The following is a 26,683-nucleotide window of genomic DNA, read 5'->3' as shown; positions in this document are numbered from 1 at the left end:
TTAAAACATTAACCATTTTGATTACCGTTGCAAAGGAAAGCAGAGAGAAGTATGGATGTTTCAGATATTATTCTCTGACCTCAAATAAAACAGTAGTGCGGAAAAGAGTAAACTACTACACAAATGGTTCACTGTAAAAAGTAAATGGATTGACATTTAAATGTTAGTGTTTATTAGAAAACATTGGTATTGTTACTGGTACTGACACAAGTAGAGGTGGAGGTCTGTGTTGGTGCGCAGGCATCTTACCCTAAATTCACTCAGGCTGGTGTCAGGGTCGACAATGTTGCCCGTGTCTGCACTGCTCCGTCTCGAGGAGGTCCCCCCCAGCGATGCCAAGTTAGCCGCAGAGAGACAGGGAGTCGTGCAGCGTGAAGACGGCTGGAAAACAACAAAACAAAGCACCTTAGTTAGACCTCAAGTCAACACACCCCAGGACTGTCATTCAACACCAACACTGCCATCTGACACCACTGGGCCCTGGCTTCACTTACTCTCCCACTAAGCTTGAGCAGTATACAGTATATACCCTGTATAATGGGGTATTCTGAAATACCAACTATTTGAGGGGGTGGTTGGTGGTCACTGCTTATTATAAATTAACTATCTAAGATGTGCCAAATAAATTATCTCCAGCTCAGGGCTCAAGCTACGCCCCCTTCCATAGACCTACATGGTAACTATGACGAGTTCCGGAGGACATCCTCTAACCAATCAAAGCTTTTGCCGTATGAACTGATATGTTGTCCATCCAATTAGAGGATCAGAGAATGAACCAAGTACTACACATGTGATTTAGAAGCTTGGTGAAATGGTGACATTGTTGGATAGTTAAGCATTTTTTGTATATTACTCAATTCAAATTAGTTTCTTCAATCTACAGGAGATGGAGGAGGTAGATTATATATTATTTTCTTAGTTTTATTATTTTATTTTCGTGTCAAGTTAGCAAGGACATTTAAATAAATTTCAAACTTTAGTAGCAAGCAGCTAACTACCAGAATCCAGTTATATCCACCAGAATGGCTAGCTAATGACAATTTAGTGGATAAAAAAATTATAATTTAAGAACGCTTTTTATTGAAAAAGCTGCATCAAATCAGGTAATGGACGAAGGTCTCCATATTCAAACTGCAACTCAACGAGAAGGTACGAAGACACGGACTTCAACACTACTGCAATTTTGGGTAACATACAGTACCAGTCCAAAGTTTGGACACCTACTCATTCATGGGTTTTTCTTTCTTTTTTTACCATTTTCTACATTGTAGAATAATAGTGAAGATATCAAAACTACGAAATAACACACATGGAATCATGTCGTAACCAAAAAATTGTTAAACAAATCCAAATATATTTAATATTTGAGATTTAAAGTAGCCACCTTTTGCCTTGATGACAGCTTTACACATTCGTCACATAGTTGTAAAAGTCTTAACTGAAAGGAAAAAAAGAAAATTAGCAGACACTAGGCCCTCAATGGAATGAGTGTGACACCCCTGGTCTAAACCATTCGATTACGAGACGAGGGTGAATTAAAGTTGTGCACATTTTTGAAGATAAATATTGATACATTACTAGCTCAAACACATTTACATTTGCCAAAATGACAAATTAATGAGTGTGTAATTGTGATTTCAGATCAAATGGGGGGGGCTCAGCTCAGGTGCCTACACACACACAGCTCAGATAGATCCAGCTCAGAGAGCTCAAAAGCTCCATCAGCAACAGATTTTCATTTAGAATGGAAAATGTGTGTTTATGCAACAAATGTTTGTGCATCGAATCAAATAGCATTGAGCCAAATCGCATCGATTCGTTCCTCTAATCAAACCGAATCATTTTAAACTAAAACGTATTGTTCCTGTATCGTAACCCATGTACCTAGATACACATTGAATTGTCTTGAAAGGAAAAGATGCACATCCCTACTGGTTAATATGTCTAAAAACAAGTTTGTGGGTGTCCTAGCAAGCTAAACGGACAATTAGCTAGTTTGTCAGTGACCGTAAAAGTATGTTAAAGCTTTTTTCCCCCCCGCATGGCTGAAACCACAGACATCAAATGTCGCTCGCAGTTGTAAGTTATAACCAGTTACGTGGATGATCAGGGCTTAATTCAAGAACGTTTCTTGGGCTGCATTGATGTGTCAAGTGGGTCTGTGTTTGACTTTAAGAATTCTGAGATGTCAGAGTTTAACTTCATGGAGAAATGTGTTGCCCTAACCTATGATCGTGCTGCTGTAATGAACTGTACCCTCCTGTTCCCCGATTTAAGAGGTGATGACCACTCAACTGCAAAGCCTGTGCCTTGGAGTGCACAGGTCCACCCACTTGGATGCCAGTCCCACCCACTGGGAGGCCAGGCTCAGTCAATCAGAATGAGTTTTTCCCCACTAAAGGCCCTTTTTACAGACAGAAATACCTCCTTTTTTCCCTTACCCTCGCCCCCCTTCTGAGATATTATGCACACTGATAGCAAATGTCCTTACCATTTGATTCATCATAGTAGCAGGCTAACAAGAGGCAGCAGTCTGAATGATCAGACTGAAACAAGTGAAAGTGGCAGAGAGGTTTGGAACACGTTTCTATTGGTCTATTAACTAATTTATCACCTGGTGATGTCACCAGGCAGGCCAAAACTCTATCCCACCAAAACAGGCAGAAATATAAGGCAGCCTTTTCAAACAGCTCTTACACAAAGGGTATTGTCATTTTCACAATATTATTCCAACCTCAGTGCGGAAATAAAATGAACAAAAATATGAACGCAACATGTAAAGTGTTGGTCCCATGTTTCATGAGCTGAAATTAAAAAACATTTCAGAAATGTTCCATATGTACAAAAAGCTAATTTCTCACATTGTGCACTTTTTAAAATGTATTTCCCTGTTAATAAACATTTATACTTTGTCAAGATAATCTATCCACCTGACAGGTGTGGCATATCAAGAAGTTGATTAAACAGTATGATCATTACACAGGTGCAACCTTGTGCTGGGGACAATAAAATGCCACTCTAAAATATGCAGTTTTGCCACACAACACCACAGGTGTCTCAAGTTGAGGGAGCGTGCAATTTATATGCTGACTAGGAATGCCCACCAGAGCTGTTGCCAGATAATTTTATGTTAGAGAATTAATTTATCATAAGCCTCCGTTGTTTTAGAGAATTTGGCATTACATCCAATCGGCCTCACAACCGCAGACTAAGTGTAACCACACCAACCCAGGACTTCCACATCCGGTTTCTTCGCCTGCATTTTATCGATGGCAATTTGAATGCAAAGAGATACTGTGACGAGATCCTGAGGCCCATTGTGCCACTCATTCACCACCATCACCTCATGTTTCAGCATGATAATGCACGGCCCCATGATGCAAGGACAGGGCTCTACAGTGCGAGTATTTCACTTGCATTTGCCCCTAAAAATAGATATGTGCGAGCACAGTGTGGGAGTAAAGATTACAACCTACCATGATATAAAAATGAAGCCCATTCAATTTTATTAAGCGAAAAAGAGACGAGGAGAAAGAGGAATCCGGCGAGGGGGATCCGCAAGGATCAACTAAAACATTTTCACAAGGTTTACCTGAGGTGCCTAATGTTAGGGATGCTGAAAACAACTTTAGCGAAGCTGCTGAGAACAATGTTAGCGAAGCTACCGTGACCCCCGCTGTCACTTCAACCTCCACTGTAGCCGGCGTAGGAAGAACATATAGATTCAATGCGAATTGGCTCAAAATGTTCCCATGGCTAGAGTTAGAAAACAACGTCATGTTCTGGAAATATTGTAGAGGCCAGAAAGACTCATCATTCGTGTCAAGTAACCCGCATCTGAAAAGAGAACATCTCGCGGCGGCATATCCATTGCAGAGATCTGTACCTGTTGAGACAGTGTCAGCAGCATTGAGGAGGCAAGTGCTGCTGTCTGAGGAGAAGAGGAGGCAGCTGAAATTGAAGATAAACATTGCATATTCATTGTGAAGGAAGAAACTTTAGTCAAATTTGGGCCGCTTATCAGATTTCACCACAAAAACGGAGTTGACAATGAGGTAAAATGTGCGAAGATGATCGGTCAAATTGTTGACATAATGACATGCTGACCAAACCCGACACGTCGCGTACGCGAGCGTCGCAAATTCAATTTAGAAATCCATGTTATTCAATTATTGCGCGCCAACGAGCGTCTGCGACACCAAGGGCTAAAATAGAACTCATTCCTATTTCTGACGCAGATCGCGCTGAAAGACCTGCCTCGCCCATCTCCTCGTTGGTTTATAGAAGCAGGTACCCACGTGCCAACTCCTCATTGGTTATACCCACGTGGGTGACTGAAAGACAAACTGTTTTGCCGGTAATACAATTAAAGTTTAGATGAGATCACCATATAAGTTAAACGATGAAAAAGCCTGGAAGGAGGAGAGATGACTAGAAACGATTCGTTTGGCCGTTGAATGTGTGAATTAATTGTCGGAGTAGAGGTCCTTGTGCATATCAGGTAAAATAACAACTCGATGTTTATATCCCAGGCCAAATTAGCTAGCAACAGCAAGCTAGCTAAATAGGACAAATTAACGTTAGCTAGCAAGTGCAAGCTAACTAGCTAAATTGCCATACATGTTTAATGATTTTCGACCTGTCCCCAAATTAATGTAATTGGTTCTGAGTTTGTTTTGATATTCTAACCTGCGTGTCGTGATCGCGTTTGGTGTGAGGGGGCAAAATAAATTTGTGCACGATAGCGCACAGCCGGTTTGGGTTCCGTGTGAGAGAGAGCCTGTCAGCAAAGCTGACAGCCGCAAAGTACCTTGCCGTTCTAATAGACGGAGACACTGATTATAGCCAACACCAAATGCAAAATTTTCTACGTGTGCTTGTTGGAGGATGGGAAGCCAGTCAATCACCTGGTCGGACATCAGACACTTGAGCACTCTCATGCCATTGGTAAATTGTTTCTCTTTATAGGCTTTATTCTTGTGTCAAGTTTAATCATTATTTGTAATGGAGATAGAATTTAGTTGGTCAGAAATACTTTTGTATAATCCTTTTTTTGTGTTGTCATTTAAGGTGTTTTGGATGTCACCAAGGCTGCAGTTTGTCCAGAGGAGGATGGAGGGTCATGGATGAAGAAGTGCATCTCCTTCGGGGCAGATGGTGCCTCCGTGAACATGGACCACCGTGGGGGGGTGATTGCCCACCTGCAGAGAGAGGCAGTGGGGCATATAATCCCAATCCACTGTATAGGTTTGTAACTAATAAATCCTCTATGATTTAGTTTTATTTGCTTGCAGAGAATGTTAAACAATTCTGTGTGTCTGTGATGTGTCTGTGTGTATGCGCTAAGTGCTGGAATGGTAAATACCACAGAATTATTGTTTTCTGTTGGCACAAGAGACAGTGAATTGTTTGGAAGATTCTGTTCTGACTTTCACAGGCTAGAGCAGGCAATACTGACCATTCAGAAGAAAGAGCCAAAGGTGTCTGTTGTGTACAACCTTCTGAATCTGATACGGAAGATGTATCACTTCAGTGGAAGATCCAAATGAGAGCTCTATGTTCACAGGCAAGAGCTCGGTGTGGATATTTGCACACCGTCTAACATCAAGGGAACTCACTGGATCCTCCATGTCCACAGAGCCCTCAGTGTTCCTGCAGCATGGACAAGACAAGGACCTTGCCGACGAAGGCCAGTACTTCGTTGTTCTGCAGGACCTGGCAGTAGTATGAACAACAGCGGAAGTTCAAGGGCGGGCAAAGAAGTTCAGTTTTACACAAGAAATGTAATACCACACTAGTTTAAAAAAAAATATGTTCAAGACTCAAATTAACTTTCAGAATCAAGTAATTGATAGGTGACAGTTTATTTACTCACTATTTAACAGATAAAGCGGGAAATGGAGAATGCACTCGTGTATTCTGCCATTTTCTCTCAGACATGTTTGAGGAGCTATCCTCACTTAGCCTCACCCTGCAAAGGAATGACCTGATCCTCCCCCAAGCCACATCATGAGAGGTGGGTACACTGTTCAAAATTATTTGGTCTAGGGTCACTACCTAACTGGAAGCACTAAAGCTTAGGGCAAAGGCAGGAGGCATGCTGGAGAAGATCCAGAGCATGCTTGCTCAGCAGCAGGGTGATGAGGAGATTCCAGGTGTGTTAGGATGAGAGCTTGTTAGGATGTGAGAGAAATCAATGATTAAGACAGATTCTCAGTGTGAGAATCAATGTACTTTGCCCAATAGAATGATTTGAGGATAAGGAGGGAAATGCAGTGGAGTAGTCTTTAAAACATGTTTTATGGGAGACAGACAAATGGCCAGACATTTCATTGTGTTGGTGTGTGTGTTATTTCTGTTAGAGGGAATAACACTGAAGGGGAATCTGAAAGGCTTCATGGACCTCACCAATCCCCATCTGAAGCAGCACATGGAGCCGACTATAACATCGGCGTGGATGATCTCAAAGCCAGTATTGGTGGTTTGCTGAAGGATGAGCGTGTCCAGACCCCAGTGGAGTCTATCAAAGTGCTAAACCCTGACACATGGCCAGAAGACCAGGCCAGCCTTCTCACATTTGGCGATGATGGTGTGGCAGACCTGATGAGGCATTTCAAGGAGCCCTAGATAGGTAAGAATTTGCCATATGAGACAATTATGTTTGCATATTTGCAAACTCACTTGCTCTGTTCAATCCTGCAGATCGGAGTGCAACATGGCTGCAATCCAGGATGAGTGGCAGGGGCTGAAAATCCTGGTCAGCCACAATTTCAAGTACAAGTCCTGTGGGAGATCATGTTGACAAAGGACCCCTACAGGCACAATTACAAGGTAGGCTAACAGTCCTGAGTGGTTATGAATGGTATACAATATCTCTCTCATCATCACTCAAGACCTAGGTTTACCTCCACTGTATTCACATCCTACCATACCTTTGTCTGTACATTATACCTTGAGGCTATTTTATCGCCCCCAGAAACCTCCCTTTACTCTCTGTTCCAGACATTCTAGGCAACCAATTCTCATAGCTTTTAGCCGTACCCTTATCCTAGTCCTCTGTTCCTCTGGTGATGTAGAGGTGAATCCAGGCCCTGCAGTGCCTAGCTCCACTCCTACTCCCCAGGCGCTCTCTTTTGATGACTTCTGTAACCGTAATAGCCTTGGTTTCATGCATGTTAACATTAGAAGCCTCCTCCCTAAGTTTGTTTTATTCACTACTTTAGCACACTCTGCCAACCCGGATGTTCTAGCCGTGTCTGAATCCTGGCTTAAGAAGACCACCAAAAATTCTGACATTTTCATCCCTAACTACAACACTTTCAGACAAGATAGAACAGCGAAAGGGGCGGTGTTGCAATCTACTGCAAAGATAGCCTGCAGAGTTCTGTCCTACTATCCAGGTCTGTACTCAAACAATTTGAACTTCTACTTTAAAAATCCACCTCTAAAAACAAGTCTCTCACCTGCCTGCTATAGACCACCCTCTACCCCCAGTTGTACTCTGGACACCATATGTGAACTGATTGCCCCCCATCTATCTTCAGAGCTCGTGCTGCTAGGCGACCTAAACTGGAACATGCTTAACACCCCAGCCATCCTACAATCTAAGCTTGATGCCCTCAATCTCACACAAATTATCAATGAACCTACCAGGTACCACCCCAAAGCCATAAACACGGGCACCCTCATAGATATCATCCTAACCATCTTGCCCTCTAAATACACCTCTGCTGTTTTCAACCAAGATCTCAGCGATCACTGCCTCATTGCCTGCATCCGTAATGGGTCAGCGGTCAAATGACCTCCACTCATCACTGTCAAACACTCCCTGAAACACTTCAGGGAGCAGGCCCTTCTAATCGACCTGGCCGGGGTATCCTGGAAGGATATTGATCTCATCCCGTCAGTAGAGGATGCTTGGTTATTTTTTTTAAATGCCTTCCTCACCATCTTAAATAAGCATGCCCCATTCAAGAAATTTAGAACCAGGAACAGATATAGCCCTTGGTTCTCTCCAGACCTGACTGCCCTTAACCTCTCTGCGCACAGAACCCACTAGCGGGCTGAAATTCCACAACATACGGTGATCGCTACATAAATAGTCATATTAAACATTCATGAAAATACAAGTGTCTCACATGTATCGAAAGCATAGAATCTTGCTAATCCAACTGCGTTGTCAGATTTAAAAAAGGATTTACTGCGAAAGAATGCGATGCGATTATCTGAGCATAGAGCCCCATAATTTTTTACATTTTTTTAACCAGCACAGGGGTAACAATCAAACTGCATTAAAATAAATTGTTTACCTTTGAAGATCTTCATCTGTTTGCAATTCCAATGCTCATTGTTACACAATGAATGATCTTTTGTTTGATAAAATCTGTTTTTATAGCCTAACACGAAACATTTTGTGAACCGCTTGTGTAGTGAATTCAGTCTCATTCCATTTTCGACGAAATCACATTTCACACTGCAATCAACTGGTTTGTTTGTAACACAATCAAACCTGATGGGCCATTTCGCAGGACATATTGACTGAAAGAAACCGATTTGAAGACAACAAGTAGACATTGTGCACCAATGATTTGCCCGCTGTTTCATTGATTGACTGTCTTTTAACCCAATGACCACTGATAGTCTTGAAATCTAGCTGTATAGATAGCCAATGAGCTGAGCTAAACGGCAATACGCCATGTTTATGTGTTGCAAGACCAACCCATGTAGTAAGCTCCACGTAAAGAGAGCCATGTGCTATTGAATTTTCATACCGGAAGAAGCTACGCATATTACGCACTGCATTGTTTGGTGAATGCGCAGATTCAGCTGTTTATATATCAATCATTATGGCGACTAAGTCAGGGAAAGCTAAATCTAAGTCTAGATATACAGATGTACACACAACTTTAGAATAAATTGATTGGGAAGGTGAGACAGAGATTGTTGTAGGACGCTTCATTTAGCGATTGTGGAGGAATATTTTTTGAATGGGAGAGGACATCGTTTTGGACTGGTAAGTTCATGCCAATGCCTTTGTTTGAAATTAATAATATAAAATATTATTTTAATTTTATTTTTAGAAGCAATATATAAACATTTAATGTTATGAAATGTGAGATGCGTGTGTCTGCCGCCCCACCCCAACCCACATGAAATAGCCTATTTGAGGCTGTTGAGGAGAGGGCAGGACTACATCAATGGCCAAAGTGAAATGGAGACAGTAGATACAGCTGGTCTGTTGTAATATAATAAAGACAGTAATATAATAAAGACAGTAGATCTAGCTGGTCTGTCATAATGTAAGAGACAGTAGATCTAGCTGAAATGTCATATAAAAGAGACAGTAGATCTAGCAGGTAATAATAATGTAATAATATATTCAACCTTCAACTCTCTATATATATATCTTTATTATACCTGTTGATACAGGACTCATATGTGAAACTATTCTAACTGAACATTTTCTTTCACAGTGACACTGACTCTGAATGAGAGTCTTATCCGGTGTCCTGTGTGAATTTAAGTATGCTCTCTCTCTTTCTCGGAGGACCTGAGCCCTAAGACCATATGTCAGGACTACCTGGAATGACTCCTTGCTGTCCCCAGTCCACCTGGCCTTGCCGCTGTTCCAGTTTCAACTGTTCTGCCTGCGGCTATGGAACCCTAAACTATTCATTTTTACTCTTGAGGTGCTGTCCTGTTGCACCCTCTACAACCACTGTGATCTCCACCCGGCACAGCCAGAAGAGGACTTGCAACCCCTCATAGCCTGGTTCCTCTCTAGGTTTCTTCCTAGGTTTTTGCGTCTCTAGGGAGTTTTTCCTAGCCACCGTGCTTCTACACCTGCATTGCTTGCTGTTTGGGGTTTTAGGCTGGGGCTATATAAATAGATTTGATTTGATAGAGGTCTGGGTGTCATCCAAATATTGAAAGTGTGTAAATAGTTACCCATGTTATTTTGTAAATTTATATATTTTTATATTTTTTTTTTTTTTTTTTTTTTTGTTTGTGTGTTAGAATACCATTTTGGCATTTTGTATATAGTTATTTGTTTCAAAATGTATACCTTCACCAATTTGGCCACTTGGGTACATTTGGGCTACTTGTGTGGGACACCTGGGTGACTTCATGATAAATGTCATGTAAGCACACTAATTTTGGAAGTTATCATTCTGAAACTTTGCACAAGTACTGTTGCCCTCTTATAATTTTCACTGAAATTGTCCCCATCATCCTATCTGAATGTTTGTTTTATATTGTGCATTTTAAAGATGATGATATAAAACATGTTTTTTTTCATTGTTTTATCTAAAATCAGATCTATTGTGTGTTATTCTCCTACATTCAATTCTCATTTACACAAACTTCAGAGTGTTTTCTCTCAAATGGTACCAAGAATATGCATATCCTTGGTTCTGTGCCTGAGCTACAGGCTGTTAGATTTGGGTATGTCTTCAGGCGGAAATTGCACAAAGGGGGGGAGCTGCAAGAGTTAACCAACATAAAAACATCCTATGGCGTTCTGCATTAGCATCGAACAGCCCCCGTGATATGCAACTTTTCAGGGAAGCTAGAAACCAATATACACAGGCAGGTAGAGCAGAAATTTGCTTCCTGCAACACAAACTCAAAAAAGTTCTGGGACACTAAAGTCCATGGAGAATAAGAACACCTCACAGCTGCCCAATGCACTGAAGATAGGAAACACTGTCGCCACCAATAAATCCACTATAATTGAGAATTTCAATAAGCATTTTTCTACAGCTGGCCATGCTTTCCACCTGGCTACCCCTACCCCGGTCAACAGCACTGCATCCCCCACAGCAACTCGCCCAAGCCTTCCCCATTTCTCCTTCTCCCAAATCCAGTCAGCTGATGTTCTGAAAGTGTTGCAAAATCTGGACCCTTACAAATCAGCCGGGCTAGACGATCTGGACCCTTTCTTTCTAAAATGATCTGCCGAAATTGTTGCCACCCCTATTTTACTAGCCTGTTCAACCTCTCTTTCGTGTCGTCTGAGATTGGAAAGCAGCTGCGGTCATCCCCCTCTTCAAAAGGGGGACACTCTTGACCTAAACTGCTACAGACCTATCTATCCTACCCTGTCTTTCTAAGGTCTTCGAAAGCCAAGTGAACAAACATATTACCATTTAGAACCCCACCATACCTTCTCCGCTATGCAATCTGGTTTCAGAGCTGGTCACGGGTGCACCTCAGCCACGCTCGAGGTCCTAAACGATATCTTAACCGCCATCAATAAATAATACTGTGCAGCCGTATATTGACCTGGCCAAGGCTTTCGACTCTTGTCAATCACCACATCCTCATCGGCAGACTCGACAGCCTTGGTTTCTCAAATGATTGCCTCGCCTGGTTCACCAACTACTTCTCTGATAGAGTTCAGTGTGTCAAATCGTAGGGTCTGTTGTCCGGGCCTCTGGCAGTCTCTATGGGGGTGCCACAGGGTTCAATTCTTGGACTGACTCTCTTCTCTGTATACATCAATGATGTCACTCTTGCTGCTGGTGAGTCTCTTATCCACCTCTACGCAGACGACACCATTCTGTATACTTCTGGCCCTACTTTGGACACTTAACAACCTTCCAGGAGAGCTTCAATGCCATACAACTCTCCTTCCGTGGCCTCCAATTGCCCTTGAATACAAGTAAAACTAAATGCATGCTCTTCAAACGATCGCTGCCTGCACCTGCCCGCCTGTCCAACATCACTAGTCTGGACAGATCTGTCTTAGAATATGCGGACAAATACCTAGGTGTCTGGTTAGACTGTAAACTCTCCTTCCAGACTCACATCAAACATCTCCAATCCAATGGTAAATCTAGAATTGGCTTCCTATTTCGCAACAAAGCATCCTTCACTCATGCTGCCAAACATACCCTTGTAAAACTGACCATCCTACCAATCCTTGACTTTGGTGATGTCATTTACAAAATAGCCTCCAATACCCTACTCAATAAATTGGATGCAGGCTATCACAGTGCCATCTGTTTTGTCACCAAAGCCCCATATACTACCCACCACTGAGACTTGTACGCTCTCGTTGGCTGGCCCTCGCTTCATACTTTTCGCCAAACCCACTGGCTCCAGGTCATCTACAAGACCCTGCTAGGTAAAGTCCCCCCTTATCTCAGCTCGCTCGTCACCATAGCAGCACCCACCTGTAGCACTCGCTCCAGTAGGTATATCTCTCTGGTCACCCCCATAACCAGTTCTTCCTTTGGCCGCCTCTCCTTCTAGTTCTCTGCTGCCAATGACTGGAACGAACTACTACTCTGAAACTGGAAACACTTATCTCCCTCACTAGCTTTAAGCTCACAGATTACTGCACCTGTACATAGCCCATCTATAATTTAGCCCAAACAACTACCTCTCCCCCTACAGTATTTTATTTATTTTGCTCCTTTGCACTAGAGGTCGACCGATTATTCGGAATGGCCGATGGGCTCTGATTTGCCGAATTATTTTTATTTATTATTTTTTTTTAAATATATTTTTTTAATATATATTTTTTGAAATGTATTTATTTATTTTTATATATTTTTTTACACCTTTATTTAATCTTTATTTAACTAGGCAAGTCAGTTAAGGACACATTCTTATTTTCGATGACGGCCTAGGAACCGTGGGTTAACGGCCTTGTTCAGGGGCAGAACGACAGATTTTCACATTGTCAGCTCGGGGGATCCAATCTTGCAACCTTACAGTTAACTAGTCCAACGCAATAACAACCTGCCTCTCTCTCATTGCATTCCAGAAGGAGACTGTTACGCGAATGCAGTAATCCAAGGTAAGTTGCTAGCTAGCATTAAATTTATCTTATAAAAAAACAATCATAATCACTAGTTAACTACACATGGTTGATGATATTACTAGATATTATCTAGCGTGTTACATATATAATCTGACTGAGCATACAAGTATCTGACTGAGCGGTGGTAGGCAGAAGCAGGCGCGTAAACATTAATTCAGACAGCACTTTTGTGCATTTTGCCAGCAGCTCTTCGTTGTGCGTCAAGCATTGCGCTGTTTATGACTTCAAGCCTATCAACTCCCGAGATGAGGCTCATGTAACCGAAGTGAAATGGCTAGCTAGTTAGCGTGCGTGAAATGTCGTTTTGTTGCTGGTTCGAGCCCGGGGAGGAGCGAGGAGAGGGACGGAAGCTATACTGTTACACTGGCAATACTAAAGTGCCTATAAGAACATCCAATAGTCAAAGGTTAATGAAATACAAATGGTATAGAGGGAAATAGTCCTATAATTCCTATAATAACTACAACCTAAAACTTCTTACCTGGGAATATTGAAGACTCGTGTTAAAAGGAACCACCAGCTTTCATATGTTCTCATGTTCTGAGCAAGGAACTGAAACGTTAGCTTTCTTACATGGCACATATTTTACATGGAACATATTGCACTTTTACTTTCTTCTCCAACACTTTGTCTTTGCATTATTTAAACCAAATTGAACATGTTTCATTATTTACTTGAGGCTAAATTGATTTTATTGATGTATTATATTAAAGTTAAAATAAGTGTTCATTCAGTATTGTTGTAATTGTCATTATTACAAAAATACATAAAAAAAAAAATCGTCCGATTAATCGGTATCGGCTATTATGGTCCTCCAATAATCGGCATCGGCGTTGAAAAAAAAATCATAATCGGCCGACCTCTACTTTGCACCCCATTATTTCTCTCTGCCTTGCACATTCTTCCACTGCAAATCTACCATTCCAGTGTTTTACTTGCTATATTGTATTTACTTCGCCAACATGGCTTTTTTTTTGTCTTTACCTCCCTGATCTCACCTCATTTGCTCACATTGTATATACTTATTTTTCTACTGTATTATTAACTGTTTGTTTTACTCCATGTGTAACTCTATTGTTGTATGTGTCAAACTGCCTTGCTTTATCTTGTCCAGGTCGCAATTGTAAATGAGAACTTGTTCTCAACTTGCCTACCTGGTTAAATAAAGGTGACATAAAAAAATGGTTTTGATAAGTTAAATGGTAAGAGTTTAAATGAAATTGAAAGATATCATCTTTTCCCTAGAACATACTGGAGTTGGTGCAGCTTATGCTGGCGCTGCCCATTTCAGCCGCCCATTGTGAGCGAGGCTTCTCTGCACAGAACCGGATAAAGAATTTGACAAGAAGCTGCCTTGGGGCCTCCACCACCGAAGACCTGATGAGAATCCGCCTGGATTGGCCTTCTGTCGAGGAGTTCGATCCCACTCCTGCAGTGGACCGCTGGCTGACCTCTGAGTGTGCCAGACGGCCAACATACAAAAGCAGCTGGACAACTGATATCCTTTGTGTCTAGTAGGCATGGGTCAATGTGTGATTTTGGTGGTATGTGCTGTTGCACAGATGTGTCCCTTAGTACACGCACGTTTGTTAATAAACTTATTTTAAAAAATGGCACTGTGCTCCTAAATGTCTTTGTGTGCTCCTACATTTTTTAATTTAGGAGCACATGTACTCCTTGGGGAAAAAAAGTTTGCGTAGATCCCACAATTCCCTGATGCTGAAAATGCTCACCAGACATGTCACCCATTGAATGTTTGGGATGCTCTGGATGGACGTATATGTCAGCGTGTTCCAGTTCCAGCCAATGTCCAGCAACTTCGCAAAGCCATTGAAGAGGAGTCGGGACAACATTCCACAGGCCACAATCAACTATGCAAAGGAGATGAGTCGCTCTGCATGAGGCAAATGGTGGTCACACCAGATACTGACTGATGTTTCTGATCCATGCCCCTACCTTTTTAAGGTAGCTGTAACCAAGAGATGCATATCTGTATTCCCAGTCATGTGAAATCCATAGATTAAGGTGTAATGAATTTATTTCAATTGAAAGATTTCCTTAAATGAACTGTAACTCAGTAAAATCTTTGAAATTGTTGCATTTATATTTTTGTTAAATATATACAGTTGAGTTCAGGTATCCTATTGGAATATTGAGTGCCATAGTCTAGTTGCTGCACCAGAAGGTAATGGTTATTTGTAGGGGGAATGTATTGAGTAAAGGAAGGGAAATCACGTGGCAGGCACTGATAAGGGTGGAGAGATGTGTTTTAGCGAGGAAGAGGGTCAAGGTCAGGTGACCAATTAATAGGCACAAATTCCATAACTATTCTCCGGGGAAGTGAGTAGCGCTAGCTTTGAAAATGGTTAAAGGCGTGTATTAGAGCAGGGAGTAAAGATCTAAACACTCTTGACAACATCAGGAGAGGTTTCGGAATAATAACTATTGAAATGGCGACGGACAGCCCCGATTCTCCATGTAAAGTGAGGCTAGAAGAAGAGAAGTTTAATAGAGGAGCATGAGCATTCTACTAATTCAGCTTGAATATGGATTTTTTTTTGCAAACGGGACAGAATTGGTCAGCATTTCCCTGCTAACGGAAAATGTCAATCTAATAGAGAATTCAAGGATGCAATTGTGAGTTGGCACACTGACAAATCAAGAATCAAAAGCTCAATACACCAGTGTTTTGATGTCAGCATTCTATCAACAAAAAAGACAAACTGATAAAACAGAAATTTGTGAGACCGTGGGTGGGAAGTGAGCATGGAGAGAGATAACGTTCAAACTTCTCTCTTGCTGCTGGTGTACTGGTGGGAAAAATGGACCAGACAGAATGACTCAGATGAGAGACTCGTGAACTTGGGAAAAAAGTTTTCATTTCTTTGGATATTGAAATTGGGACATTATCAAAGGCCATCAACTGTGGCAGGCATGAGTTACATATGTGCCGTTGGGAAGATGAACTGTAACACTATCCGAAGAAGAATCAATGAAGACACACTAGAGGGATGAGTGCCGGGAGAAGGGGGTGTTTAACCGTGCCCGTAATTGTTTAGTTGGGGTGTCAGGTTTATTGAGGAGATCTGTATAGTAGAAATGTATAGTAATTTAGACCTTACCATGCCACTCGCGACAGTAAAACAGGGACAAATGGTGGCTGTAATGAGAAGAGTTATTACCGGTAATATGTGGTCCCGTTTATAAATGTACATTCTAACCGTGATGTGTGCTAGTAGGTTGAGGGGCTTGATTTTGAGTGATAGTCCTTACTGCTTTACTTTGAGTCTGTCATTCTAAATTTGGGTTGGATAATTTATCAAATGTTTTAATTATGAATTGGAAAGGATAAAGTGAGAGAGTGTTGTTCTCAAACTGTGAGAGTTGGGTGCACTGTTCAAAATGATTCAGTCTAGGGAGGGTTTGTCTCCCTAGAAACCTTATCCAAGAGGGAGGTTATTAGAGAACCCACTAAATGACAGCTTGAGTCAACCATGAAGGGGTTTTTGTTTTACCATGTCATCAGAATTCTAATGCTAAGGTGCATCAATACATATGGATTGCTGGATGATACGGTACAATTAATTACATACAAGGCTCATAGTCTGTGTCTTGCGTTAACACCCAAGGATGAAAATGAAGGTGACGGGCATGGGGACCCATGGGCATAGAACAGAGCGGACAGAGTCCCCCCCCCCCAGTCTTAGTCGCATCAAGGGTGGTATGAAATTATTGAACGTATTTTCTCTCTCATAAGAGTGATCATTGTTCCAGCGAGATTGGTGTATATTGACTAATTGATTTGAGAACATTTTAGTATGGCTATAACCATAGTAGTGGCTAATGTGTTACGGGCTAGATGGAATGACTTATGTGCTAATGTATTTGCAGCAGGAGGTGAGGTACACACATGGCCTGTGTTTGAGACAGAATGTTTGCATAAGGCTGTTAATTACAGAGTCTGGGCTCATAAATTAAGGAAGTGGGTAATAGAGTCTCTGGAGATTACCACTCCTCTATGTATATTGTTACAGGAGATAGCTCGTAGGAGAGGAACGACAGCTAGTTTTGCACAATATAGAGACTAATCTGAAGTTAAATTGAACATTACACATACCCAGATCATGGTAAGAGTAGCAGAGATAGTGTTGTCATTTCAGACACTATTGTCCACTTTCAAGAAAACTGTGACTCGTAGTTTTGTTAGGGGGGATACTCTTCCAACATTACTAATCTCTTCCCAATTTCCAGCAAACACTTGACATATCTCCCAGAAGATTGGGACCGATCTAACCTGCGCACAAGAGAGTTTTAACCACAGGTACAGACTGTAGCAGAACACAGGAGGTAATTGGAGATGTTGGTAGCTAGGGGGATCATAGACATATTAGTAAACCACAAAGATAATAGGAGAGCAGGAGACAGATTCCATTCAGTAGCTATTCTCACGGGAGTCACTGTAGGGACAGAAACTGAAGGATACTATAGTAACAGCAAGGAATTGGACTAGGGTGCAAATTAGGGATTTTGAGGTATGAGTCATGGGCAGTGTTAGTAGTAGCAGGGGTTACTTTAGTAGCATTGTTGGGATATCATTTTCTGAGGGGATTGATGTTGAAACGTACATACAGTGCTGAGTTACCTCAAGAGGAGGTAAAGTTGATTAAGGCCACCGCACGTACAGTTGAAGTCGGAAGTTTACATCCACTTAGGTTGGAGTCATTAAAACTCATTTTTCAACCATTCCACAAATTTCTTATTAACAAACTATAGTTTTGGCAAGCCGGTTAGGACATCTACTTTGTGCATGACACAAGTCATTTTTCCAAAAATGGTTTACAGACAGATTATTTCACTTATAATTCACTGTATATCACAATTCCAGTGGGTCAGAAGTTTAAATACACTAAGTTGAACAGCTTGGAAAATTCCAGAAAATTATGTCATGGCTTTAGAAGCTTCTGAAAGGCTAATTGACAACATTTGAGTCATTTGGAGGTGTACCTGTGAATGTTTTTCAAGGCCACTTTCAAACTCAGTGCCTCTTTGCTTGACATCATGGGAAAATCAAAAGAAATCTGCCAAGACCTCAGAAAAAAAATGTAGACCTCCACAAGTCTGATTCATCCTTAGGAGCAATTTTCGAATGCCTGAAGATACCACGTTCAAGTATAAACACCATGGGACCACGTAGCCGTCATACCACTCAGGAAGGTCTCCTAGAGATGAACTTACTTTGGTGCGAAATGTGCTAATCAATCCCAGAACAACAGCAAAGGACTCTGTGAAGATGCTGGAGGAAACAGGAACAAAAGTATCTATATCCACAGTAAAACAAGCCCTATGTCGACATAACCTGAAAGGCCGCTCAACAAGGAAGAAGCCACTGCTCCAAAACTGCCATAAAAAAACAGATTACGGTTTGCAACTGCACATGGGGACAAAGATCAAACTTTTTGGAGAAATGTCCTCTGGTCTGATGAAACAAAAATATAACTATTTGGCCATAATGACCATCATTATGTTTGGAGGAAAAAGGGGGAGGCTTGCAGACCGAAGAACACCATCCCAAACGTGAAGCATGGGTGTGGCAGCATCATGTTGTGGTGGTGCATTGCTGCAGGAGGGACTGGTGTGCTTCACAAAATAGATGGCACCATGAGGAGGGAAAAGTGTGGATATATTGAAGCAACATCTCAAGACATCAGTCAGGAAGTTAAAGCTTGGTTGCAAATGGGTCTTCCAAATGGACAATGACCCCAAGAATACTCCCAAAGTTGTGGCAAAATGGCTTAAGGACGACAAAGTCAAGGTATTGGAGTGGCCATCACAAAGCCCTGACCTCAAACCTGTAGAAAATTTGTGGGCAGAACTGAAAAAACATGTGCGAGCAAGGAGGCCTACAAACCTGACTCAGTTACACCAGCTCTCTCAGGAGGAATGGGCCAAAATTCACCCAACTTATTGTGAAAGGCTACCCGAAACGTTTGACCCAAATTAAACAATTTAAAGGCAGTGAACCAAATACTAATTGGGTGTGTGTAAACTTCTGAACCACTGGGAATGTGATGAAAGAAATAAAAGCAGAAATAAATCATTCTCTCGACTATTATTCTGACATTTCACATTCTTAAAATAAAGTGGCGATCCTAACTGACCTAAAACAGGGAATTTTTACTAGGATTAAAATGGAATTGTGAAAAACTGAGTTTAAATGTATATAAATCAACTAAAACACAGGTAAATCATGGTTATGACTGCACTGGGCCATTAATGATTTAGGCCTACATTGGTCATATTCATCAATGATGCAAATAAGATGGCCTGAAGACGAACAATAGAAAGCTCTCTTGCGCGTACTCACCCGGCTGTAGTCTACGAAAGTCTTATCACATTTTTCCTCCAGCTGAAAATAAGGAAACAATTATTAACAGACATGCCAAATCCGATAATAGCCTGCAAATCAAAAAGAGTTAGTTGATAAGAGTATGAGTAAAAGGGACTGCTGCATGTTCATAGATCACACCAGGCATAGACAACCGAACACACACACACTCATATTATGAGCCAATAAAACATACACAGGTTATTCAGAACAGATAAAGACAATTGAATAAAGTTATTTGTACCAAACACATCAAATCAAATATATTTATATAGCCCTTCGTACATCAGCTGATATCTCAAAGTGCTGTACAGAAACCCAGCCTAAAACCCCAAACAGCAAGCAATGCAGGTGTAGAAGCACGGTGGCTAGGAAAAACTCCCTAGAAAGGCCAAAACCTAGGAAGAAACCTAGAGAGGAACCAGGCTATGTGGGGTGGCCAGTCCTCTTCTGGCTGTGCCGGCTGGAGATTATAACAGAACATGGCCAAGATGTTCAAATGTTCATAAATGACCAGCATGGTCAAATAATAATAATCACAGGCAGAACAGTTGAAACTGGAGCAGCAGCACGGCCAGGTGGACTGGGGACAGCAAGGAGTCATCATGTCAGGTAGTCCTGAGGCATGGTCCTAGGGCTCAGGTCCTTCGAGAGAGAGAAAGAAAGAAAGAGAGAATTAGAGAGAGCATACTTAAATTCACACAGGACACCGGATAGGACAGGAAAAGTCTCCAGATATAACAAACTGACCCTAGCCCCCCGACACAAACTACTGCAGCATAAATACTGGAGGCTGAGACAGGAGGGGTCAGGAGACACTGTGGCCCCATCCGATGACACCCCCGGGCAGGGCCAAACAGGAAGGATATAACCCCACCCACTTTGCCAAAGCACAGCCCCCACACCACTGGAGGGATATCTTCAACCACCAACTTACCATCCTGAGACAAGGCCGAGTATAGCCCACAAAGTTCTCCGCCATGGCACAACCCAAGGGGGGGGTGCCAACCCAGACAGGAAGATCACATCAGTGACTCAACCCACTCAAGTGACGCACCCCTCCTAGGGACGGTATGAAAGAGCCCTAGTAAGCCAGTGATTCAGCCCCTGTAATAGGGTTAGAGGCAGAGAATCCCAGTGGAAAGAGGGGAACCGGCCAGGCAGACACAGCAAGGGCTGTTTGTTGCTCCAGAGCCTTTCCGTTCACCTTCACACTCCTGGGCCAGACTACACTCAATCATATGACCCACTGAAGAGATGAGTCTTCAGTAAAGACTTAAAGGTTGAGACCGTGTTTGCGTCTCTCACATGGGTAGGCAGACCATTAAAAAAAATGGAGCTCTATAGGAGAAAGCCCTGCCTCCAGCTGTTTGCTTAGAAATTCTAGGGACAATTAGGAGGCCTGCGTCTTGTGACCGTAGCGTACGTGTAGGTATGTACGGCAGGACCAAATCAGAGAGATAGGTAGGAGCAAGCCCATGTAATGCTTTGTAGGTTAGCAGTAAAACCTTGAAATCAGCCAGTGTAGGGAGGCTAGCACTGGAGTAATATGATCCAATTCTTTGGTTCTAGTCAGGATTCTAGCAGCCGTATTTAGCACTAACTGAAGTTTATTTAGTGCTTTATCCGGGTAGCCGGAAAGTAGAGCATTGCAGTAGTCTCACCTAGAAATGAAAAAAGCATGTATTAATTTTTCTGCATCATTTTTGGACAGAAAGTTTCTGATTTTTGCAATGTTACGTAGATGAAAAAAAGCTGTCCTTGAAACAGTCTTGATATGTTCTTCAAAAGAGAGATCAGGGTCCAGAGTAACGCCGAGGTCCTTCACAGTTTTATTTGAGACGAGTGTACAACCATTAAGATTAATTGTCAGATTCAACAGAAGATCTCTTTGTTTCTTGGGACCTAGAACAAGCATCTCTGTTTTGTCTGAGTTTAAAAGTAGAACGTTTGCAGCCATCCACTTCCTTATGTCTGAAACACATGCTTCTAGCGAGGGCAATTTTGGGGCTTCACCATGTTTCATTGAAATGTACAGCTGTGTGTCATCCGCATAGCAGTGAAAGTTAACATTATGTTTTCGAATGACATCCCAAAGAGGTAAAATATATAGTGAAAACAATAGTGGTCCTAAAACAAACCTTGAGGAACACTGAAATTTACAGTTGATTTGTCAGAGGACAAACCATTCACAGAGACAAACTGATATCTTTCCGACAGATAAGATCTAAACCAGGCCAGAACTTGTCCGTGTAGACCAATCTCTCCAAAAGAATGTGGTGATCGATGGTATCAAAAGCAGCACTAAGGTCTAGGAGCACGAGGACAGATGCAGAGCCTCGGTCTGATGCCATTAAAAGGTCATTTACCACCTTCACAAGTGCAGTCTCAGTGCTATGATGGGGTCTAAAACCAGACTGAAGCATTTCGTATACATTGTTTGTCTTCAGGAAGGCAGTGAGTTGTAGCGCAACAGCCTTTTCTAAAATCTTTGAGAGGAATGGAAGATTCGATATAGGCTGATAGTTTTTTATATTTTCTGGGTCAAGGTTTGGCTTTTTCATTACTGCCACTTTTAGTGAGATTGGTACACATCCGGTGGATAGAGAGACGTTTATTATGTTCAACATAGGAGGGCCAAGCACAGGAAGCAGCTCTTTCAGTAGTTTAGTTGGAATAGGATCCAGTATGCAGCTTGAAGGTTTAGAGGCCATGATTATTTTCATCGTGTCAAGAGATATAGTACTAAAACACTTGAGTGTATCTCTTGATCCTAGGTCCTGGCAGAGTTGTGCAGACTCAGGACAACTGAGCTTTGAAGGAATACGCAGATTTAAAGAGGAGTCCGTAATTTGCTTTCTAATAATCATGATCTTTTCCTCAAAGAAGTTCATGAATTTATTACTGCTGAAGTGAAAGCCATCCTCTCTTGGGGAATGCTACTTTTTAGTTAGCTTTGCGACAGTATCAAAAAGGAATTTCGGATTGTTCTTATTTTCCTCAATTAAGTTGGAAAAATAGGATGATCGAGCAGCAGTAAGGGCTCTACGATACTGCACGGTATGGTCTTTCCAAGCTAGTCGGAAGACTTCCAGTTTGGTGTGGAGCCATTTCCGTTCCAATTTTCTGGAAGCTTGCTTCAGAGCTCGGGTATTTTCTGTATACCAGGGAGCTAGTTTCTTATGAGAAATGTTTTTAGTTTTTAGGGGTGCAACTGCATCTAGGGTATTGCGCAAGGTTAAATTGAGTTCCTCAGTTAGGTGGTTAACAGATTTTTGGCCTCTGGTGTCCTTGGGTAAACAGAGGGACTCTGGTTGGACATCAAGGAATCTTTGTGTCGTCTGTGAATTTATAGCACGACTTTTGATGTTCCTTGGTTGGGGCCTGAGCAGATTATTTGTTGCAATTGCAAACGTAATAAAATGGTGGTCCGATAGTCCAAGGATTATGAGGAAAAACGTTAAGATCCACAACATTTATTCCATGGGACAAAACTGCAGTTAAGACACAAACATATCCATAATACTATTCATAACTAGTCCCAGATTTTTATTTCACTTTTATTTAACCAGGTAGGCTAGTTGAGAACAAGTTGTCATTTACAACTGCAACCTGGCCAAGACAAATCAAAGCAGTACGACACAAACAACACAGAGTTACACATGGAATACACAAGCGTACAGTCAATAACACAATCGAAAAAAAAGAAAGTCTATATAGTGTGTACAAATGGCGTGAGGTGGTAAGGCAATAAATAGGCCATAGTAGCAAGTAACTACAATTTAGCAAAATTAACACTGGAGTGATAGATGTGCAGATGATGTGAAAGTAGAGTTACTGGTGTGCAAAAGAGCATAAAAGTAAATAAAAACAATATGGGGATGAGGTAGGTAGATTGGATGGGCTATTTACAGATGGGCTATATATAGCTGCAGCGATCGGTTAGCTGCTCGGATAGCTAGTTAGTGAGGGAAATAAGTCTCCAGCTTCAGCGATTTTTGCAATTCATTCCAGTCATTGGCAGCAGAGAACTGGAAGGAAAGGCGGCCAAAGGAGGTGTTGGCTTTGGGGATAACCCGTGAGATATACCTGTTGGAGCGCATGCTACGGGTGGGTGTTGTTATCGTGACCAGTGAGCTGAGATAAGGCGGAGCTTTACCGAGCAAAGACTTACAGATGACCTGGAGCCAGTGAGTCTGGCGACGAATATGTAGCGAGGGCCAGCCGATTTAGAGCATACAGGTCGCAGTGGTGGGTGGTATATGGGGCTTTGGTGACAAAACGGATGGCACTATGATAGACTGCATCCAGTTTGCCGAGTAGAGTGTTGGAGGCTATTTTGTAAATGACATTGCCGACGTCAAGGATTGGTAGGATAGTCAGTTTTACGAGGGTATGTTTGGCGGCGTGAGTGATGGAGGCTTTGTTGAGGAATAGAAAGCCTATTCTAGATTTAATTTTGGATTGGAGATGCGCTGGCTTGAGCAGGGGGACCTTGCGTGCGCTGCAGGATTTTAATCCATGGCGGCATAGTATGTTACTTATGGTTTTCTTTGAGACTGTGGTCCCAACTCTCTTCAGGTCATTGACCAGGTCCTGCCGGGTAGTTCTGGGCTGATCCCTCACCTTCCTCATGATCATTGATGCCCCACGAGGTGAGATCTTGCATGGAGCCCCAGACTGAGGGTGATTGACCGTCATCTTGAACTTCTTCCATTTTCTAATAATTGCGCCAACAGTTGTTGCCTTCTTACCAAGCTGCTTGCCTATTGTCCTGTAGCCCATCCCAGCCGTGTGCAGGTCTACAATTTTATCCCTGATGTCCTTACACGGCTCTCTGGTCTTGGCCATTGTGGAGAGGTTGGACTCTGTTTGATTGAGTGTGTGGACAGGTGTCTTTTATACAGGTAACGAGTTCAAACAGGTGCAGTTAATACAGATAAAGAATGGAGAACAGGAGGGCTTCTTAAAGAAAAACTAACAGGTCTGTGAGAGACGGAATTCTTACTGGTTGGTAGGTGATCAAATACTTATGTCATGCAATAAAATGCAAATTAATTACTTAAAAATCATACAATGTGATTTTCTGGATTTTTGTTTTAGATTCCGTCTCTCACAGTTGAAGTGTACCTATGATAAAAATTACAGACCTCTACATGCTTTGTAAGTAGGAAAACCTGCACAGTCGGCAGTGTATCAAATACTTGTTCTCCTCACTGTATAAAGAATGGCCAGATGTATACAGAATGGTGTCATCTGCGTAGATGTGGATCAGGGGATCAAGAGAGCGACATCGTTGATATATACAGAGAAAAGAGTTGGCCTGAGAATTGAACCCTGTGGTACCCCCAGATCTGATATGCGCTGTATAGCCAATACATTGACAATCACCATAGGAGTTGGCTATACAGCACATAACAGATCTGGGACCAGGCTAATGCATAATTATAACTGATCCTCAGTAGTAACGGGTGAAATTTGTTTCGTTATATAATATTACGGTATATCTATACTTTGCTATAGTTTGTTCTCTTTTTAAATAGTGATTTTCAGCACTTTTTTCCCCCCATGACTGATCAAAACTAATTTTCTCATGTGCTCGTCTCTCTGCAGCAGACAGTGAGCAATATGTCTGGAACACCAAATTGCAATAAAATAGCAGTATTGAATCCCAATGCATATAGAATCGTCAATTTTTTTATGCATATTATATTGGCACCTAAGTATATAGATATCGTATCGTGAGGTCCTTAGCAATTCCCAGCCCTAGTCATCAATATGAGAACACATGTGAGAAATCATCCCGAAACACTGTTACATGTCCACATCAGCAATCCAGTGCATTTCATAGCACGCCCAAGTGATAATGGCAGGTAACTTACACCGTCCAGGTCGTCTGGGATACAAAGATCATCCAGGTTCGACACAATACTACCCCTGCGGTTAGAGTGGCTGAAATAGTCAGCGGCAGACTCACTGATGGCAGATACACGATGGGGGCGGGGGCGGAAAGGGGTCAGAGACAGACGGATGATGGATAGTGAAGGAGGGAGAGAAAGGAAATTAGTTGAGGAAAACGTGAAAAGCCTAAGAGAAGAGAGCCATAGGCCATAGCCCTACATCCAGTCAATGTGTAAAGAAATATCTTGATACTTGGTAAATTTTTCTACAGGAATTGAAAAGGATAGAATTAGGCATGCATATACTTGTGCTGCACACTAACATAGCAGCAAGACGCACCCAAAAAGGTCTCCAATAGGGACACATCCGAGGTTGTTTATCTAACCCATAATAAATAACACATATATAAAACACTAAAGACAACAGTGCCTGTTACTATTAAATTCCCCCTCCAGAGCATGACCTAACCCCAGGGTCTCACCACACTGTCTCTCCTACCGCGTTCCTGGGACATGGTGCTGGAAGCATCATCATCAGAGGATGAGTTCTGGGAGAAGCATGAAGTTAGGATCACCCTTTATCAGAGTACTGTACCCTCATGCACACACTAATAGAGTGAAACGCACACTTCAATCAGAAGAAATTTCAGCATTTTAATTAGCTATTAAAGTTTTCCCATTTGTGATGGCTTCACACACACACACACACACACTCACACACACACAATTCCGGTAGGTTTTATTAGTGTATCTAGATTATACAAATTACCATTTTACATAAAGCAGGTCATGGAATTAGTCTTATCTGATCAAATAATAAAAGCTATAACATGATCAAATTGAGGAGAGTGTATTCCTAGTAGTCTATATCGTCTTGGCCGACACACCACCACGTGCAACACCTCAAAACCACACAAATCAAAACATGAAAGTTTAAAGACACTGTACTATACACTTTCGATATTAATCATCTATCCAATCACTGCTATTTTCTAATGTATCCCTAGGCGTGACATGAGGATAACTAGGGAAGAGGGTGTAGGTAGGTAACCTGTTAGTAATGGCTGTGTGTCGGGTTAGGTTCGTGGATAGTCTCAGTTCCAGGATTGGGAGTATGATAGCACGTGACTAGATTAGTGGACAGGGTGACAATGGGGGGCTCACCAAGAGTCTGCTGTGGGTGGATCTGTACTCCCGGGGGCTGGTCAGACACAGCATTGACATGGTGTGGAGACAGGACAGAGACTGGCCAGTGTGCTGCATACCCCATTCAAAGGCACTCAAATCTTTTGTCTTGCCCATTCACCCTCAATGGCATGCATAGACAATCCACATTTCAAGGCTTAAAAATCCATCTTTAACTGGTCTCCTCCTCTTCATCTACACCAGAGGTTCCCAAACTTGTTATAGTCCCGTACCCCTTCAAACATTCAACCTCCAGCTGCTGGCAAAAAAACATTTGAGAGTGCACAGACCCTGGTGCTAGAGGGGGCACCAGGGTCAGCGCACTCTCAAATGTTGCTTTTTTAGCACCAGGGTCAGCGCACTCTCAAATGTTGTTTTTTG

At 42.0% G+C, this 26,683-nt stretch overlaps 1 long non-coding RNA gene and 1 pseudogene across 3 annotated transcripts; one reads left to right on the top strand and one right to left on the bottom strand.

The window, feature by feature from the left end:
• Nucleotides 1-26,341, bottom strand: part of LOC112260687 — a 38,565-nt pseudogene extending 12,224 nt beyond the window's left edge.
• Nucleotides 3,465-6,921, top strand: LOC121846552. Of its 3 annotated transcripts, none has more exons than XR_006083491.1 (6): nucleotides 3,465-4,501; nucleotides 5,071-5,247; nucleotides 5,639-5,783; nucleotides 5,886-6,016; nucleotides 6,363-6,631; nucleotides 6,703-6,921. It is a non-coding gene; the product is annotated as an uncharacterized LOC121846552 (long non-coding RNA). The 3 variants fall into 3 exon arrangements; XR_006083489.1 differs by lacking the exon at nucleotides 3,465-4,501 and adding an exon at nucleotides 4,635-4,947; XR_006083490.1 differs by lacking the exon at nucleotides 3,465-4,501 and adding an exon at nucleotides 4,635-4,947 and having other exon boundaries at nucleotides 5,438-5,783.
• Nucleotides 26,342-26,683: the final 342 nt, after the last annotated feature.

The sequence above is a fragment of the Oncorhynchus tshawytscha genome, linkage group LG01, assembly GCF_018296145.1.
Source record: "Oncorhynchus tshawytscha isolate Ot180627B linkage group LG01, Otsh_v2.0, whole genome shotgun sequence".
In the NCBI taxonomy this organism is placed as follows: domain Eukaryota; kingdom Metazoa; phylum Chordata; class Actinopteri; order Salmoniformes; family Salmonidae; genus Oncorhynchus; species Oncorhynchus tshawytscha.
The sequence above is the reverse complement of the archived record's forward strand: the minus strand, read 5'-3'. Positions and strand labels throughout refer to the sequence as shown.